This window comes from Myxine glutinosa, chromosome 4 (genome assembly GCF_964187855.1).
Source record: "Myxine glutinosa chromosome 4, kmMyxGlut1.1, whole genome shotgun sequence".
NCBI classification, from domain to species: domain Eukaryota; kingdom Metazoa; phylum Chordata; class Myxini; order Myxiniformes; family Myxinidae; genus Myxine; species Myxine glutinosa.
In genome coordinates this window covers 110,968,432-110,986,430 of record NC_136264.1, presented here as the reverse complement: position 1 = coordinate 110,986,430, position 17,999 = coordinate 110,968,432, and the positions used below count along the sequence as shown (strand labels likewise).

The window sequence follows — 17,999 nt, the reverse complement described above, 5'->3', positions numbered from 1 at the left end:
AGCCCTCATATTTTATTAATAATTTCAAGTGTTTGTTTGTGAGTTGGTTTGTGCATTTGTTTGTTACTTTCACGTTTCACTGCCGAAACGTAGTATCTAGAGGCCCCAGACTATGGGTGTAGGTTTCATAATCTGTACAAGGGTTTAAACTGTCGCACGTTGGTCATGAAGGCCATTTTGAGGCTACCAAAGGCCGGTACAAAGAGTACATTGGGGTGTGAGGTTAGACAGCGATGCCAGCCAGTCCGCAGGCAAAACGTAACCACCATTAGGGCGCTGTAAAGAGTATATTGGGGTGTGGGGTTAGGTTAGTGATGCTGCAAGTGCAAGTCCGCAGGAAAAAAGTAACTACCATATAAGGCCAATAGGTCCATAGCTATTCAATATCCAACATGTCCCAAAACCCCCAATAGGAAAAGCTCACCAGGTCAGCCAGCACCGGGTTTCCCCCTCCTCTCGCTTCCCTCATACATACGAGTAATAATACGCTTGTCAGTCTGTGCCTCCATCACATATCGCGAGATTCTGTCATCTCGCGAGATTGTGAATTGAAAGTTGTTTCGTCACTATTTAATTTTAACGTTTTATATGTGTGTTTAGGAGTCGCGGAAGGCGAGAGAACGAGGCCATTCGTAGGGTTCGAAGTTGGTTTATTCAAACAGCAAGATCCAGCACACTAAAAGCGATTAGCGAACGGAAGTCAGCACGCTTATATAAAGCCAAAAGCCCTCTTCGGAGGGCGTGGCTCCGGCAACCGCGCGTGCGTCACGTCCGCACAACCACAAGGCCAACAGGCCCGTGCGCGTGTATTATGCCCAAATAAGGTAATGGTTACCTGCACATAAGGTAACCGCCACATGTGCATCAATAAGAAGATAATAAATTTAGGTTCATTTATCAACACAATTGGACTACGGTACTCACAATCACATGAGAGTGGCATATTCAAAGAACTTCCACAGGACATATCTCACAACTGTGAATGGGATTTTAGAAGGAGAGAAGGGTGAAAGGAGAGGTTGGGACAGTCGTAAAGCGTGGTGATAAATGAGGAGATAAGAGTAGGCGAAGTTGGGAATGGCATAATATTAAGGTGGACAGAGGAGGGAAAAGAGATACATATTCCACACTTTAATGAGGTATTGAAGAAATAATATGCAATGATGTAAGAATGCCCTCTTGCTTTGAAAAACGAGGAGAAAAGGGAGGGGAGGACAGAAACAGAATTGGTTGGAGTGTGGGAGGGGCATAATTGTGAAAAGGGGGGCTGAGGACTTAGGGTTGGGGGGGGGGGGAGGAGGAGGTGAGGACTTAGAGTGGTGCAGGTTATTTCATCAAGCAAAATCTTTAGGGAGCAGAAAGCATGACAATATAAAATTCTCGTGATATTTTCCTGTTTTTCTTTGCACAATAGTTTAAATCACGTTTTACATTACGTGGAATATCCATGGGTACCTGCTAGTCTAGAACATTGTGTGTTATTTTTTGTCATCGCATCATGGACTACCATAGAGAGTGTTCAGCGCAAGGCCACTAGATCGATTCCTGGTCTAGCTCGACAGCTCTGAGAAGCGGCTGAAAGAGACTGGACTTTATACATTAGAAAGGATACGGTTACGAGGGGTATGATACGGATGTTTAAAATAATGAACTGTATCGACAAAAAAGTGCACAATAATTATTCAGCACAACAGACAGTGATAAGACCAGGGGCCCAAGCCTGAGAGTAAAGAAGAGGATGGTTAAGAGTCAGGGGTCGTAAGGAAGGGGTCTTTCACTCATAGTAATTAACGCATGGTTGGACATTAACGAGTGTCCCAGTGAATTTTAGCGTTGGGCATCCAAATTATATAAGTGGTTGGGTTTTGGGTGCCCAGTCAAGGACCATCAAAATCGCATACCTGATGCTTTCAGAGGAGATATTGTGTACTTTGAACTCAAATTGCCATTATTTCATCTTTACCATGAGGGATGTCTGTCTGTCTGTACGTGTGTCGTCATTTTCTCAGAGATGGCTGAATGGATCTTCGTCAAACTTTCAGGGTTTCATCAGTGAGTGTCGGATAATGTTTTGGGCAAAAACGTTTTTCGGAAAGTTTGAAAAACAAGTTAGATTTTTGTTTTAATCACTCTATAGTGATGAAGCCTTTGTAGATTTGTGAAAGGCAGCATTAAATGATCTCTGACAAAATTCCTTAATGAGTGTAGGGTGTTTGTGTGTTTTAGGCACCCACAAAAAAAAAAATTAGATTTCTTAAAAATGCCAACAGGAATAGAACAGCATCGGGCAATGGTGGGTACACACTTGCTTGTTATATTAAAAACTAGAACAATGCCACTGTGTCACCAATATGCCTCCGCATAGTCCCACATGGGTAGATGCCATCAATCTGGATATGTATGGGTTTGTGAAGTTTCGTGTTGATCAGATAAGGTTCGTTTTTCTATCCAAGATGGTTGCCAAACCACATGACCTATGACATCATCATTTTCAAACAATATGCAACAATGCTGTTAGATGATATTTGTAAAATTTCGCATCGATAGGATGAGCGGTTTTAGAGATATAATTATTTAATATTTTCCTTCAATGCAATATGGCTGCCAAACCATGTGACCTATGATGTCATAAATTTAATATTTCAATACAAATGAGTCATAGATCATGTTCATGCAATTTCAGATTTTTAGGATAAGGAATTCGATTAAAACATTTTTGGCTGGTATACCACTTCACCTATGATGTCACCATTATCATGCTTTTGTTCCCCATTGGGAGTACTTGACAATGTGCCAAGTTTAAAATTTTTCCATTCAGCGGTTTCCGAGAAATATGTTTTTAATTATTTGCTATTAATCGAAGATGGCTTCCATACCACGTGACGTCAAATTATCATAAAACATTCTGCATGGGTGTCACTCATACCCTGAAAGTTTCGTCTCAATCGGACATATAGTTCCTGAGAAAAACGAGGGTTAGCCCGTACGGACGTACGGATGGACAACCCGAAAACATGTTTCCTGCGACCTTGTCGACGGAGGCATAAAAAGTATCTTAGTTTGTGATTCAAGCTTACTTCTTTCTATAGCTGAAGGCTAGTCCTTGTGATTGAAGACAAATATATTTCATTACCCTGCGCTTGCAAAGCGAAAAGCGGGGTAAGCATTCATGTGCGTACGTGTGCCGTGTGCCGTACGTGTGCCGCGTGCCGTGTGCCGTACGTGTCTGCATTTTAAAAATGCATTTTCTTGGCAACCGTTGGTCTGATTGACACAAAATTTTACCATAGAAGCGCCTCCACCTACATAATTTTTTTATTCATAATTATGACGTCATAGGTCATGTGGTACAGACGCCATCTTGGATAAACGTTACACCTCAATATCTCCCAAACCGCTCAAACGAAAAAATTGAAACATGGCTCATTGTCAAGTACTCACCATGGAGAATAAGATATGTTGATGGTGATATCATCGGTGCCTTAATTATGACGTCATAATTCCACAAGTACAACGCTTGATCTGATCAGAATGAATAAAACAAAAATTCCTCTGCAACTGTTAGACTGATGCTCAAAATTTTCAGAATATGTGCGGCGCCTCCTGTAGAATTTTTTAATGATAATTATAACGTCATCGGTCACGTGGTACAGACGCCATCTTGTAAAAAAATCGAAAAAAGTTGCACCTCTATATCTCCGAACCCCTCCATGGAAAAAATTGAAACATGGCTCATTGTCAAGTTCTCCCCTTGGGAAATAAGATATGTTAATGATGTTGTCATCGGTGCCTTCGTTAGGACGTCATAATTCGACAAGTACATGTATCCGATCATTGTGAATTTTTTTCTCAGCAACTGTTGGTCTGATGGGCACGAAATTTTCATCATAGGAGCGCCTCCTCATGTAGAATATTTTAATGATAATCATGACGTCATAGGTCATGTGGTACAGGTGCCATCTTAGAAAAACCGAAAAATGTTGCACCTCTATATCTCCAAAACCGCTGCATGGAAAAAATTTCAACATGGGTCATTATAAAGAACTCCATATGGGGAATAGCTGCTGTTAACGATGACGTCATCGGTGCCATAATTATGATAATTCGACAGGGACAATGCTTAGTCTGTCAGTTTGAAATGTATTGAGCATGATCTATGCAACAATTATATTAGAGAATATAAATTTATGATGTCATCGCTCACGTGGTCTGGCAGCCATATTGGATCAAAGAAAAAAAATGTTCAAAAACAGAAGAGTTGGCTCGCAACAAGTTGACTGCGCAGGGTAAGTATTCTATTAATACCATGTAGTTTATTTATACGTTGCAGGTTTCACAACTACAAATGCTAAATGCCAAAATCTTTTTGCCTGCGGACAAAATCGTTTTCCAAAAACATGTGGCAAGTTTGAACTTGCCAGTACTGTACACTTCCAATGAATCCAGTCCTTTAAAATTATCAATTTTGGCAAACAACACCATTGCATATTTGTAGTTGTTGAGAATAGAAGGCTTATTTTAATTCCGATATCAGTGTTAGGACTACGTAATTCTGACGTAGTCATGAGGAAATCCAATCGAAATATAAATATCTTACTGTTCTTTAAGAAATGAATATTTTCTGTCACACTATTAAACAAAGGCTGGTTAATGTGTTTTGGACTTTTTGATGAACAGTGTATGTATAAATATCCATTTTTTTCAAACTTAAATATGGTAGAACAAAAGTTTTACAGTTTGATTTTTACTTATTTTTTGTGCACGGCTCCTTTCCTAATCCATCTCCAGGCGCTGCATGACGTCATTGCCGGGCACCGAAGGGGGCCCGTTAATGACGCACGCTGAAAGGGAGTACTCAGTTTTCACTCCGGTTTCTTTCTTGTATATTTGTTTTCTTGTTGTATTCGCATAGCATTCGATAGGGTTCCACGCAAAGTCAAAGTATTGACATGGGCATTGAGGAAGTTAGGAGTGGAGGAATGGTTGATCAGAGTAGTGATGGCAATGTACAAAAGAGCACGCACAGCTGTAAGGACGAAGGACGGGAACAGTGGTGAGTTTGAGGTGAAGGTGGGAGTGCATCAGGGGTCGGTACTAAGTCCACTACTATTTGTAGCTGTGATGGAGGTGCTGGCTCAGACCGTAAAGGAGGGTTTACCGTGGGAGTTGTTGTATGCAGATGATCTGGTGTTGATTGCGGAAAGTATGGATGGACTGAAGGAAAAGATGAACAAGTGGAAGGAATGTATGGAGACAAAAGGTCTGAAGGTGAATATCGGAAAGACAAAGGTGATGGCAAGTGGTAAAGCATGTGGTGAGGTGGAAAGAACTGGGAAGTGGCCGTGTGCTGTGTGCAGGAAGGGTGTCGGAGTGAACTCCATTCAATGTACAATGTGTGCTGAGTGGGTTCATCAAAAATGTAGTGGTCTGAGAGGGTCATTAACCAGTGTGGCAGCTACATTCAAATGTGAGGTGTGCACAGAGGGAGCTGCAGATGGAGGAAATGTTGAGTTGGATCTTGGAGACGGCGTGAAGCTGGAAGGTGTGAAAACATTTTGCTACCTCGGAGACATGCTGAATGGAGAAGGTGGATCAGACTCGGCAACGGTTGCTCGAGTGAGATGTGCATGGAAGAAGTTTCGGGAACTGAGTGGCGTGCTGATGAGGAGGAGAGTGTCGCTGAAGCTGAAGGGAAAGGTGTATGCTGCATGTGTGAGAAGTGTTATGATTTATGGGAGCGAGACATGGGTAATGAACGTAGAGCAGCAACGAAGGCTGGAAAGGGTGGAAATGCGAATGGTTCGATGGATGTGCGGAGTATCGTTGAGAGAGAGGAAGACAAATGATGAATTGCGAAAGATGATGGGAATATTGCCTGTGATTGATGCTGTGAAGAGGAACAGGTTGAGATGGTTTGGTCATGTATTGAGGAAGGATGAAAGTGACTGGTTGAGAAGAGTGATGGAAGTTAATGTAGAAGGAAGTAGAGGACGGGGAAGACCGAGAAAGACTTGGCTAAAGATGGTGGAAGAAGAAATGCGGGCAAGGGGGTTAACAAGGAGAGATGCAGAAAATAGGGCAAAATGGAGAAGATTGTCATGGGGACCGCAAGGCTAACCCCCGCTCTAGCAGGGAACATGGCCTTAAAATGCATGTTGTTGTTGTTGTTGTTGTTGTTGTTGTACACCGCACCTTTCCTATGCCATCTCCAGGCGCTGCATGACGTCATTACCAGGCACCGAAGGGGGCTCGGCAATGACGCACGCTGAAAGGGAATACTCAGTTTTCACTCTGGTTGTTTTCTTGTTTTCTCGTTTTCTTGTTTGTCCGGGCGATATCTCAGCCATCCTTTGAGCTAGGAAGCTGAAATTTCGGCACAATAGTGAGCAAGTCCTTTGTCAAAAACCGTATTTTTTGTTTTTTGATTAATCAATTAATTGATGAGTTATTTAATTATTAGCGATTAATTAGTACATATACATTTCCTTTCTCCTCTAGGCATTACCTCAAGCACCTTCTGAGTTAGGAAGCTGATATTTGGACATGCCAATGACCAAGTGATTTGGCTGCAAGGACTATTTTTGATTTATTGATTAATCAATTAATTAATTAATCGATTAATTATTTAATTATTTGATTAATGACCAATTTTTTATATATTTTTTTAGTTGCAGATTCTGATGAAATGGTAGTGGTTTATGTGTTCTATTAGCGAATTGATTAATTATTTCTTATTCATGATTATTATTTATTTATTTTCATTATTAATTTGTTACTTATTTTATTTCTCATCTGGGCAATATCTCAGGCACCTTTTGAGCTAGGAAGCTGATATTTGGACATGACAATGACCAAGTGATTTGGCTGTAAATGGTATTTTTTTATTTATTGATTAATTAATTAATCGATTAATTATTTAATTATTTGATGAATGACTTAATTAATTAATTTTTTAAAGTTACAGATTCTGATGAAATGGTGGTTTATGTAGTTTATTAGCGAATTGATTAACTATTTAATTTTTTTATGATTATTATTTATTTATTTTCATTATTAATCATTTATTTATTTTCTTTCTCATCTGGGCAATATCTCAGGCACCTTTGAGCTGGGAAGCTAATATTTGGACATGACAGTGACCAGGTGATGTGGCTATAAAGGATAGTTTTGATTTCTTGAGTAATCCATTAATTATTTAATTTTTTAATTAATGACTTATTTAATTACATTTCAAAAAGACATGTTCGGATGAAGCACTCGTGGTTTATTTATGCTATTAGCCAATTGATTAAGAAAATATTTTATGATAATCTTTTATTGATTTTAATTATGCAATTAATCAATCAATTATATTGTTCACCTCTCCCTCCCAATGCACTCTCTATGAGCTGCACCGCGGCATTTGCCGGGGCACCTCTGGCCTGGAAAGGTAGAAACAGTATACGGACTCAAAATGAAACTAGAACGGCACTCAGTAGAGAGCATACCAGGTGCACAGTTTACGTTTTGTATCCTAGAGTAGACCAGAAAATCACAACACAGAATCACATTTAATCAAAATCATCTGTCCACAACTTTTTGAGATATCCTGCTATGTATCGTTTTTGGGCCTATCTACCAATGGTGAAGAATCACTATAAAAATTATACTAGCCGGTCAAATCAAAATCATCTGTCCACAACTTTTTGAGATATCCTGCTATGTATCGTTTTTGGGCCTATCTACCAATGGTGAAGAATCACTATAAAAATTCTACTAGCCAGTCAAATCAAAATCATCTGTCCACAACTTTTTGAGATATCCTGCTATGTATCGTTTTTGGGCCTATCTACCAATGGTGAAGAATCACTATAAAAATTATACTAGCTGGATCCGGATCTTCACCAAAATTGAATCGATTATTCCTCGTCACACACACAACCTGCCCACTAAGTTTCGTCCAAATCCATCTATACCTTTTCGAGGTATCCTGCTATATATGTTGGTTTTAGCCCTATCACTCAATGGTGAAGGATCACTTAAAAATTAAATAAATCTAATATCCGAATACAAATTCAGATATTCACCAAAATCGAATCGATTCTTCCTCGTCACATGCGTCCGAATCCGTCCACAACTTTTTGAGATATCTTGTTAACAAACAAACGGGCAAACAGACAAACAGACAGGGGTGAAAACATAATCTCCATCAATACCTTTAGTGGTGGAGGTAATTAGATAAGTACCGAGAAGCATTGGAGATAGAGTTGGAGAACAGGCAGGATTTGTAGATAGCTCGAGTTTGGATGGGTGATAGTATATATCTTTGTGAGCTTTGTGAGGATTGTGAGCTCTGTGAGAGGGTATCGTCAAAAGATAACGTGTGGTCGGTGTTTCAACATTCCTCACCATTTAAACCACCTTTTCTCACCACTCGCCCACCCAAAGTAACAGTAAGTACAAATAGCCCTTATTATTTTGCCATTTGAGCAGATTATGAGCAAATTAAACAAAGAAGTCTCTCTTGTCGTCTAAGGACTATAACAACCTGATTATTGGCACAAACACTCAGGAAAGCTCTCACAACCAGGCCAAAATCATAAATAATCAGAGCAGCACCCGGTAGCGAGCATACTTCCACCAGGCTGATCAGTTTACGCTTCATACCCCACTGATAGTCCGGATCTAGACTTTAACCAAAATCTAATCATTGTGGCCTTGTCACATACCCAACCTCTCCTCTAAATTTTATCCGAATACATCCACAACTTTTTGGGATATAATGTTCAAAAACAGACAGACAGACAGGGGTGACAGCATAACCTCCATTCACCTTCCTCCGCCATTCGGTGGCAGGGGCAAAAATCCTTCGGTTGGAGAAAAGTAGCGTACTCAGAAAAAGATTGGAAAATTAAAGGCCAGCAAGATAAAACATACACAGACCTGTAGAGATCGTTTGCTGGGCATCGATTTCCCGTGCCAGCTCCTGGAGGTGTCTGCAGAATACTGTGATAAAAACAAATCTGAATAGCACCCAGGTGATTCTCCACTGTTAACCTCAATGGTGAAAAAAAAAAATCACAGTAAAATTCGCCAATTCTCTGTATATATACATGTCTGAACCTTATAAAATCCAAAATCGCTTGGCTACTTTCCCTCAAATCTTGTATATGTGCTAAGGGTCCCCAGGGTTAAGGCTTCGAGGATGGGAAGACGACGTGCAATTCTCGCCAGAACATCTGCGATAGTGAAAGTGTTTTAACCACAGACCCCTACCGGAGGGAGGAGGTATTGAGGGTGGGGAAATGACAGACATGGCATCGTGCATGTGATTCAACCAACACAATATTTCACTCCTGGAAGGTAGGTATTACTTATTCGAGCAAAATACTGGGAAAACAATCGTTTGGTGTTGTAACCTGCAACCCGAGCACATCATAAAACCTCAACTATTAACTTTTTATTGGCTAAATATCAAATCAAACATGAAACAAAGATTGCCTCAAGAAACACACACTCACACACATGGTGACTTCAGCAGACATGACGTAATTTATCACAGCACTTTGTGGGTCGGCAACGCAATCTTATGACGTCTGTGAAGATAAACCCTCACTCCCTTGCATGGAAGTGCCAACTCATTGGGTGTATCCATGCTTTATCCTCGAAATGATGACGGACAATAGATGAACCAGAATGTACCATTGTTAAAGTCTTTGTTTGGAATGACTCAGACAGGCCCAGAACGAAACAGCCGACCTTCCAGACATAGAAGGTCCTTCCAGCTGCTCTAACCACAATTCAACTGAATTTATTTGTAATTTTAAAGGCAGACGACCAACCCTTTCATACAATCAGTGCATTGCCATTTGGTCCTGTGATGTGAATTAATGTCACGCTTCCCAATGCAAGCAATATCCTCATTTTCCTTGACAACTGATGTCTCATAAATAAATATTTATGGTTACTCATCCTTCATACATTTTAAGCAGCTGTCCTCAATATGTTTTGTTTGCTTGTATCTATACCGAGCTGTCCTCAATATGTTTTGTTTGCTTGTATCTATACCGAGCTGTCCTCAATATGTTTTGTTTGCTTGTATCTATACCTAGCTGTCCTCAATATGTTTTGTTTGCTTGTATCTATACCTAGCTGTCCTCAATATGTTTTGTTTGCTTGTATCTATACCTAACTCTCCTCAATATGTTTTGTTTGCTTGTATCTATACCTAGCTGTCCTCAATATGTTTTGTTTGCTTGTATCTATACCTAACTCTCCTCAATATGTTTTGTTTGCTTGTATCTATACCTAGGAGTCCTCACTATGTTTTGTTTGCTTGTATCTACACCTAGCTGTTCTCGATATGTTTTGTTTGCTTGTATCTATACCTGGCTGTCCTCAATATGTTTTGTTTGCTTGTATCTATACCTAGCTGTCCTCATTATGTTTTGTTTGCTTGTATCTATACCTGGCTGTCCTCAATATGTTTTGTTTGCTTGTATCTATACCTGGCTGTCCTCAATATGTTTTGTTTGCTTGTATCTATACCTGGCTGTCCTCAATATGTTTTGTTTGCTTGTATCTACACCTAGCTGTTCTCGATATGTTTTGTTTGCTTGTATCTATACCTGGCTGTCCTCAATATGTTTTGTTTGCTTGTATCTATACCTAGCTGTCCTCATTATGTTTTGTTTGCTTGTATCTATACCTGGCTGTCCTCAATATGTTTTGTTTGCTTGTATCTATACCTAGTTGTCCTCAATATGTTTTCTTTGCTTGTATCTATACCTGGCTGTCCTCAATATGTTTTGTTTGCTTGTATATATACCTAGCTGTCCTCATTATGTTTTGTTTGCTTGTATCTATACCTAGATGTAGATCGGTTTCTGAGGTTTGGGACATGGAATGTAGGGACAATGACAGGGTGATCAGGAGAAGTGGTGGAAGTATTGGTCAGAAGAAGAGTGGACATATGTTGTGTGCAAGAGACGAGATGGAAGGGAAGTGGTGTGAGAATGGTGAAGGGTAGGCAGGGACAGAAATACAAGTTTGTGTGGCAAGGGTGCCTGGAGGGCGTGAATGGTGTTGGTGTCCTGTTTTCTGAGGAGTTTGTAGACAGTGTGGTGAGTGTGACTAGAGTGAGTGATAGGTTGATGATGGTGAAAATGATGATTGGAAAGCTCTTGGTGAACGTCATCTCGGGATATGCTCCGCAGGTTGGTCGAAGCGATGAAGAGAAGGACAAGTTCTGGTGTGCGATAGAGAAGCTGATGGAAAACGTGAAAGATGAGGAAGTTGTTGTGGTAGGAGGAGACCTAAATGGACATGTGGGAAGGAGTATGGATGGTTTTGACGGAGTTCATGGGGGTTATGGATATGGTGTGAGAAATGGAGAAGGTGAAAGGATTTTGGAGTTTGCTGATGGAGCTGATTTGTTGATTTGTAATACTCAGTTCCAGAAAGAGGATAATAAGCTTGTTACATACACGTCAGGTGGGTCGACGACAACCATTGACTACCTGATGGTGCGTAGGCGAGATAGGGGGCACCTCCGAGACACAAAGGTGATCCCGGGGGCGGAGGCTGTTTCACAGCACCACTTGGTTGTCTGCGACGTAAGGGTGAAAGGTGCGAGGAGAGCTCGGCAGGTGAAGTACCAACCGAGAATGAAGGTGTGGAGGTTGAAAGAGGTGACAGTAAGGGAGGCATTAAAAGAGAGGCTGAGTAGGGTCGAGGATGATGTGGTTGAGCTTGAAAGTGGTTGGATGTCAATGAAAGCTAGTCTGTTGGGAGCCGTTGGTGAGGTATGTGGATGGACAAAAGGACCACCGAGGCACTCGGAAACATGGTGGTGGGATGATGAAGTTGGAAAGAGGATTGACGAGAAGAGGAAGAAGTTCAAGGAGTGGCAGAAGGCAAAGGGTACGGGAGCAGAAACAGCAGAGCATGAAAGTTATAAGGCAGCCAGGAAGGCTGCAAAGAAAGAGGTAGCAAAGGCGCAGGAGGCATGTAGGAAAATGTTCGGAGAACGCTTGGATTCGGAAGAGGGTCAGAAAGCAGTATTCAGGATTGCAAAGCAGATAGCGAAAGAGAGGTGTGATGTGATGGGGGTGGGCTGCTTGAAGGATGAAGTGGGACAAATCGTTGTCGACCCAGATGGAATTAAAGGAAGATGGAAAAGATATATGGAAATGCTGTTGAATACAGAGAATGAATGGGATGGCAACATAGAGAGTAACCCAGTTTTAGGACCGGCAGAGAAGATAACTGAGAAGGAAGTTGAGGAAGCGATAAAAGCAATGAAGGGTAGAAAAGCGGGAGGGCCGACGGGAGTTGTGGGAGATATGTTGAAGGCAGCAGGAAGTTGGGGTGTGAAGAGAATGACAGCGATCTGTAATCTGGTGGTGAAAGAAGGCCGCATTCCAGTGAATTGGGAACTGAGTACCCTCGTCCCTCTATACAAGGGGAAAGGTGACCCTCTGGAGTGTGGCTCGTACCGAGCGATAAAGTTATTGGAGCATGGAATGAAGGTATTGGAAAGGGTGTTGGAGAGGAGGATAAGGAAGAAAGTGAAGATCGACGAAATGCAGTTTGGATTTATGCCAGGAAGAGGAACGACAGACGCGCTTTTCATTGTGAGGCAGTTGCAGGAGAAGTACATGGAGAAGAGGAGGAAGTTGTTTCTTGGGTTTGTTGATCTGGAGAAAGCATTCGATCGGGTTCCACGCAAATTATTGACATGGGCATTGAGGAAGTTAGGAGTGGAGGAATGGTTGATCAGAGTAGTGAATGCAATGTACAAAAGAGCACGCACAGCTGTAAGGACGAAGGACGGGAACAGTGGTGAGTTTGAGGTGAAGGTGGGAGTGCATCAGGGGTCGGTACTAAGTCCACTACTATTTGTAGCTGTGATGGAGGTGCTGGCTCAGAACGTAAAGGAGGGTTTACCGTGGGAGTTGTTGTATGCAGATGATCTGGTGTTGATTGCGGAAAGTATGGATGGACTGAAGGAAAAGATGAACACGTGGAAGGAATGTATGGAGACAAAAGGTCTGAAGGTGAATATCAGAAAGACGAAGGTGATGGCAAGTGGTAAAGCATGTGGTGAGGTGGAAAGAACTGGGAAGTGGCCCTGTGCTGTGTGCAGGAAGGGTGTCGGAGTGAACTCCATTCAATGTACAATGTGCGCTGAGTGGGTTCATCAAAAATGTAGTGGTCTGAGAGGGTCATTAACCAGTGTGGCAGCTACATTCAAATGTAAGGTGTGCACAGAGGGAGCTGCAGATGGAGGAAATGTTGAGTTGGATCTTGGAGACAACATGCATTTTAAAGGCCATTTTCCCTGCTAGAGCGGGGGTTAGCCTTGCGGTCCCCATGACAATCTTCTCCATTTTGCCCTATTTTCTGCATCTCTCCTTGTTAACCCCCTTGCCCGCATTTCTTCTTACACCATCTTTAGCCAAGTCTTTCTCGGTCTTCCCCGTCTTCTACTTCCTTCTACATTCATTTCCATCACTCTTCTCAACCAGTCACTTTCATCCTTCCTCAACACATGACCAATCCATCTCAACCTGTTCCTCTTCACAGCATCAATCACAGGCTCTATTCCCATCATCTTTCGCAATTCATCATTTGTCTTCCTCTCTCTCAACGATACTCCGCACATCCGTCGAACCATTCGCATTTCCACCCTTTCCAACCTTCGTTGCTGCTCTACGTTCATTACCCATGTCTCGCTCCCATAAATCATAACACTTCTCACACATGCAGCATACACCTTTCCCTTCAGCTTCAACGACACTCCCCTCATCATCAGCACGCCACTCAATTCCCGAAACTTCTTCCATGCACATCTCACTCGAGCAACCGTTACCGAGTCTGATCCACCTTCTCCATTCAGCATGTCTCCAAGGTAGCAAAATGTTTTCACACCTTCCAGCTTCACGCCGTCTCCAAGATCCAACTCAACATTTCCTCCATCTGCAGCTCCCTCTGTGCACACCTTACATTTGAATGTAGCTGCCACACTGGTTAATGACCCTCTCAGACCACTACATTTTTGATGAACCCACTCAGCGCACATTGTACACTGAATGGAGTTCACTCCGACACCCTTCCTACACACAGCACAGGGCCACTTCCCAGTTCTTTCCACCTCACCACATGCTTTACCACTTGCCATCACCTTCGTCTTTCCGATATTCACCTTCAGACCTTTTGGCTCCATACATTCCTTCCACGTGTTCATCTTTTCCTTCAGTCCATCCATACTTTCCGCAATCAACACCAGATCATCTGCATACAACAACTCCCATGGTAAACCCTCCTTTACGTTCTGAGCCAGCACCTCCATCACAGCAACAAATAGTAGTGGACTTAGTACTGACCCCTGATGCACTCCCACCTTCACCTCAAACTCACCACTGTTCCCGTCCTTCGTCCTTACAGCTGTGCGCGCTCTTTTGTACATTGCCATCACTACTCTGATCAACCATTCCTCCACACCTAACTTCCTCAATGCCCATGTCAATACTTTGCGTGGAACCCGATCGAATGCTTTCTCCAGATCAACAAACCCAAGAAACAACTTCTTCCTCTTCTCCATGTACTTCTCCTGCAACTGCCTCACAATGAAAAACGCGTCTGTCGTTCCTCTTCCTGGCATAAATCCAAACTGCATTTCGTCGATCTTCACTTTCTTCCTTATCCTCCTCTCCAACACCCTTTCCAATACCTTCATTCCATGCTCCAATAACGTTATTGCTCGGTACGAGCCACACTCCAGAGAGTCACCTTTCCCCTTGTATATAGGGACGAGGGTACTCAGTTCCCAATCCACTGGAATGCGGCCTTCTTTCACCACCAGATTACAGATCTCTGTCATTCTCTTCACACCCCAACTTCCTGCTGCCTTCAACATATCTCCCACAACTCCCGTCGGCCCTCCCGCTTTTCTACCCTTCATTGCTTTTATCGCTTCCTCAACTTCCTTCTCAGTTATCTTCTCTGCCGGTCCTAAAACTGAGTTACTCTCTATGTTGCCATCCCATTCATTCTCTGTATTCAACAGCATTCTCTGTATTCAACAGCATTTCCATATATCTTTTCCATCTTCCTTTAATTCCATCTGGGTCGACAACGATTTGTCCCACTTCATCCTTCAAGCAGCTCACCCCCATCACATCACACCTCTCTTTCGCTATCTGCTTTGCAATCCTGAATACTGCTTTCTGACCCTCTTCCGAATCCAAGCGTTCTCCGAACATTTTCCTACATGCCTCCTGCGCCTTTGCTACCTCTTTCTTTGCAGCCTTCCTGGCTGCCTTATAACTTTCATGCTCTGCTGTTTCTGCTCCCGTACCCTTCGCCTTCTGCCACTCCTTGAACTTCTTCCTCTTCTCGTCAATCCTCTTTCCAACTTCATCATCCCACCACCATGTTTCCGAGTGCCTCGGTGGTCCTTTTGTCCATCCACATACCTCACCAACGGCTCCCAACACACTAGCTTTCATTGACATCCAACCACTTTCAAGCTCAACCACATCATCCTCGACCCTACTCAGCCTCTCTGTTAATGCCTCCCTTACTGTCACCTCTTTCAACCTCCACACCTTCATTCTCGGTTGGTACTTCACCCGTCGAGCTCTCCTCGCACCTTTCACCCTTACGTCGCAGACAACCAAGTGGTGCTGTGAAACAGCCTCCTCCCCCGGGATCACCTTTGTGTCTCGGAGGTGCCCCCTATCTCGCCTACGCACCATCAGGTAGTCAACGGTTGTCGTCGACCCACCTGACGTGTATGTAACAAGCTTATTATCCTCTTTCTGGAACTGAGTATTGTTACGTGGTCCTCCCGGTAACTACCTGGTCTCGGTGACCCCCGGACCGTGGGAGGCACCCCGCCAGAAAGATATATGATTTATACGCTTTCGTAACGCAATCAATATGAATTCCAGTCAATAAGAAACCCCACACCAAGGATCCGGAGTAATCAATAATATATTCCCCCCAGGAATCAACAACCATCAACAATCAACAATCAATCACTAAGATGGCCATCTTACATATGTGTCCCCCCCTGTCCCCACTCACGACCACTTGGGCCACTGTCCCTCACAATGTCTCTCTTCTCCGCACACGGGCGGTGGAACGAACCCCGGGCGGACGTGCTCCAAACATGCACGTCTCGTACCGGGGACAGCTGCTGCAGCACACACCTCCTTGCCAAGCAACGGGGCAAAACCAAGCGCGGCTTGTAACGCACGCGAGGCCCAAGGTGCGACCCGTACGCGTCCTTGTAGACGGTGAGGCGAACTGTGCCGGACGCTGGGTTCCGTGCACGAACCCACGGCAACTTGACGTGTCAAGGGGTAATTACCCCATGCAGGTAACTCCTTTTGTCAGATGGGCTTTCAAACGCAGCGTCCTCCACGCTGCTCAATATCGATACCAACTCTCGTCGGAGCTCGGCGAGGAAGAGGAAGAAGATCGTCGCTTCTCCAGGACCTCGTGTCTTTTTTCTTCCTCCGTTTCCGGTCTCCTTTTTCCCAGAAGGGCTCCTGACCCTTTAATCACAACAACCTTTAATCGACTACACATTGACAAGCAAAGACCTGAATAGTAATTCACATAAATCCACATAAATCCGTAACACTCTCCCCCTTCAAGAAAGAAAGTTTGAACCCAGCGAAAACTTTCTTTGCCGGCCAACTTGGATAAACAAACCAGATAACTCACCCCCCCCCCCCCCCCAAATCATCAGTTCCCCCCGGGCACAGTCATCACTTAAAAATAAAGCAACAAAATTTCACACAATCCCCTAGATTAATTCCCTCTGGACCAAGCGTCAACCACTTCTAGTTTCTCTTGAATGACGGTTAAGAGGTGGTGACCAAAGCCCCCAAATTTAAACCTCTCTATAGCACTTTTTCGGGAGGCCCAGCGGAGTATTCCCTACATGGACGCCTTAAGGAATGTGGAGTTCACGGTTAGTCCGGGGAGGAAAGTTAATTACATGGATGCCTTTAAGAACGTGGAGTTCACGGTTAGTCCATGCAGGAAAGTTCACTACCTGGACGCCTTTAAGAACGTGGCGTTCACGGTTAGTCCGTGTAGGAGCCCCGGCTCGGCAGCTCCCCCGTATATAGTGCTTCAACTTCTCCAGACTCCTAACAGTTACAGTGGGAACCCTTGTCCCAGCCGTTACCTGACTGGCGGTCTCCTTCACGGCCAGTGCTCTGACATTCATTCTTTCGGGAGGTGCCGTAACTCTGGGAGCCTCCATAGTAATATCGGCTGCTGCCAACCCCAAAACTACTGCCAAGTTGTCCTCTTCTGTAGACCTCTCGACGCCTACGAAATGCCTTCCCTACGGTTATGGTCCGACCCTCCAAATCCTTACCATTCCAATTCTTCTCTGCCTCCCTGGCGTCTCTTGTGCTTGCAAATGTGACAAAGCCGAACCCTCTTGACCGTTGCGTTTCCCTGTCTTTTACCACCCGCACCTCCACCAGCGGCCCATATCTGTTGAAGACAGAGGTCAGAACTTCTTCCTCTGTGTTGAAGTTCAGTCCCCCTACAAATAACTTGGAACTTTTGTCGCCATCCCGAGCTGGTGTGGTGTTATTTTCCCTGCTGTGCTCTTTAACAACCCTCGGGTTACCATAAATTTGCCCCCCGGCCAAATCATTCCCGATAATCACAGATACTCCCTCTACAGGAAGCGTGGCTTGTAAACCGACGGTGACCGGTCCTCACACCAAATCGGATATCAAATGGATGACATGAAGTGGGGCACTAACACAGCCACCGATCCCTTGTAACCGAACACTATCACCAGTTGCGGTACTCTTGGACAATGGCAAAATGCCTTCAAGCATTAAGGATTGATGGGCTCCTGTGTCCCTCAAAACCCTAACCGGTCTTGGGTTAGTCAAGTCTCCCTTGAGTGAGACCAACCCCTCATAAATAAATGGTTGGTAACTCTTCTGTGTGCGATTTCTTACGCTTGCCATCGCATT

At 43.5% G+C, this 17,999-nt stretch overlaps 1 protein-coding gene across 5 annotated transcripts in view; it reads right to left on the bottom strand.

Moving 5' to 3' along the window:
- LOC137425078 (E3 ubiquitin-protein ligase MARCHF8) overlaps positions 1-17,999 on the bottom strand; it is a 216,728-nt gene that overhangs the window by 137,664 nt on the left and 61,065 nt on the right. The window contains exon 1 of one of the 5 annotated variants that reach the window (XM_078776274.1): positions 9,739-9,754. The exons of 2 other annotated variants lie outside the window; for them this stretch is intronic. The gene's annotated coding sequence lies outside the window, so the exon portion shown is untranslated. Of the gene's footprint in view, positions 1-924; positions 944-8,922; positions 8,942-9,738; positions 9,755-17,999 lie in introns of those variants that run through there. 2 more of the 5 variants (XM_068113103.2, XM_068113102.2) reach the window with 2 other exon arrangements.